The sequence below is a fragment of the Saprolegnia parasitica genome (genome assembly GCF_000151545.1).
Source record: "Saprolegnia parasitica CBS 223.65 unplaced genomic scaffold supercont2.168, whole genome shotgun sequence".
In the NCBI taxonomy this organism is placed as follows: Eukaryota; Oomycota; class Saprolegniomycetes; order Saprolegniales; family Saprolegniaceae; genus Saprolegnia; species Saprolegnia parasitica.
Genome location: NW_012156562.1, coordinates 7,526 through 10,271, shown reverse-complemented (window position 1 = coordinate 10,271; position 2,746 = coordinate 7,526).

Here is a 2,746-nt window from a genome sequence, read left to right as displayed (position 1 = left end):
ACGAATCGAGCGATGAGATTTGTACTTCTTGACAGCGAACTCTGCAAGATGCGGTGGTAGGCCGGCTTCGTGCACCTGCATGTACCGATGACAACGACGCTCAAAGCGTTGAGCATGCTGCAGAGGGACTTGGGCAAGAGCCGCTGGAACCAAGGCTCTTGAACGTGTAGTCGCAGTGTTGGCGGCAGTAGGCCTTGGCGCTTCCCCAATAGTTTTCAATCGGGCTGAACTCGGGATGGAACTTGGGGAGGAGGTCCATCACGTGGTCGGTACCTTGAAACACCTCTTCGAGCATCGACTTCTGGGCCGCAAAGTCGGGTATGGTCGACCAAGTTGACAGCACAGCACGAGTACGGCTCTTCCGTTGTACAGGGTCCCAGAGCGTCTTGTGGCCCAACTTGGCGACGACTTTAACGTTATCCTCCTTGAGCTTCCGTTCACGTTGCAGTGTCTTCTTGCCACTGCCCCATGCCTTTCGCAAATTTTTGATGTCTTTGAGGTAACGTTACGAAAGACCCAAGGATGAAGCCGCTGTGACCTTGGACACGATCATTGGCTGTGCAACATCACCCCACGCGTCGAGTTCGACCCATAGATTGACGTCGACGGCGTACACATCGGGCTGGTTGTCCTAATGGATAGGGTTGGTTGGTGTAAATGTGGTGGATCAAGGGCGTACGGGTTGACTGCACAATCGTCTTCCTTGTCTTAGCCACAGTCGCTCTCCTCAACTTCTTCTTCTTGCCTACTGACGATCCCATCGACACTTGGTGTGTCAACACAGCCCTGCGCAAGAGCTTGTCGTTTGGTCTTGGACGCCGCCCGGGCGCGGCGCAGGTGCAAGGCACGCTTGGTCGGTCTCGTCATCTGGAAACCGACTGCTGAAACCGACCACCACGACCTCGTGACCCGGGGTATATCATCCGGATAATTAGGGTGTTGTACGGATAACAATGGTGTGACCCGGTGCACCGGCTCTGAAGGTGGACATTTTCAGGCCCTCCCCACTGTAAATGGTCTGCCTTTGAGCGTTAACATCTCGACAACTAGACACGCTACGGAAGAGATCAAACTATAGTTTCGTTCCTCATCGTCTTGGCTACGATTCCATAGGTTATTTGGCGTGCAGTTCGGCTTTACAACTCACTTATAATCCATTTAAAAATGTCATGGATCCTTGTCGGGTTAAGATGCGGGCCACTGTAAAAGAGTTTACATTACCTCTGCCACGGCTCGTGTACGCTGGACTAGTGAGTTGAATGTATGGCAAACCGACAATGATACAGGGTGAAGGCAAAAACACTCATTTCATATCGGTCCATGTCCTGCTTGCCACATGGATCTTCTTGCCCGGGTAATCAAAGGCATGCAAGTATTTGTTTTGAAACTCGCCAGCAATTGCTGTTTTATTCCAACACAATCCATCGAGATATTCAACGCGAGCCAATTCACGCGCATAGAGCGTGATTTCGAAAATCCAATCAATTCATTGCAAAATCACCCCGTGCTTAGGGATACCGCAAATCAGCACGCTGAACCTCTGTCCATCACTAGCAACTTGTAGCGGGCCGTTGAAAACGATCCCAGCTTTCTCCAATATTTCTTTTATTTTGTGTTCGCTGCACGTGGCGCCTCGGTGGCGTCGTTGTCGTCTTGGCTCTGCTGGAGGGCAGGCTTGCATGGGCGCCTTGCGTCGGCCCGTCTGGCAGTGGACCAGGCTCAGCGCGCCGCCGAGCGCGATGCCTTAGTCGGTGTACGTTTCGATGCTGGCAACTGGCGGCGGCGCGGTCTCATCGGCTTGGTCTTCTTGAGCGCCTCGACGCGGCCGTCGAGGTTCCGCTTGCGCTTCTCGCGGAAGGCAGCGCACTCTGCCTCTTCGTGCAGCCGTTCGTTGCACCGGACCTTCTCGATGTTCGAGCGCGTCCACAGCACTTCTTGTGCTTGCGGATCCGCAGCCCGGCTCGTTTGGAGCTCGGTCTGGAATGGATGCTTTTATTGGCTGAATTCTTGATTGCCAATCACAAGACTTGGTTCACGCACGACCTCGTCTTAAATAGTGTGAGCACCATTTAGCTCATCAACGAGTAGCAGCACACATACGCGCCAGCGCCACGGAGCGGCCGTGTATACCTCTCCACACACTTTTTGAATGACGTACATGTCGTTTCCGACGCTGCACGTAGCGCAATCACGCGCAAATCCATTTTCCTTTTTTCGAGGTGGTGGCAGAATTGCCCAAATACTTCACGTGACATCGCGGGGTTCTAAAGCTCCGAGGACCGTAAACTGACTGCCACAGCTGGTGATGGGTCTCGACCCGGTGTGCGACCAGCTTGTTGGTCGCCGTCGTTGCTTGGACACTCACAGCAAAGTCATACTGCCGAGCGTCGGTTTTCACGAAATTCGACATGCGATTTCAGTTGAAAATGCGTCGAAGTCGCGAAAACCGAGGACGCTGTCTCTTTTTTTTTCATGTTCAAGAGCGTGCTGCATGTGGCCGAGGGAGGAAAAGTGTGCACAATACCGCTGCGTGATGAGGCCTTGTATCATGATACAGTATTTCGGTATAGCGAAAAAACACACTATATAATATATTTTTTGCCGCTGTCATTTGCTCCCGCTACAGAGCTCGCACGGCGACGCCACATAGCATTTTGGACTCCCCAAAGTGTGGTCTATCACTCTGGCAAGTGTGGGCGATTTTATTTTCAAACCTCATTTTGGTCGATCCGCTGGCGCGGCGGGC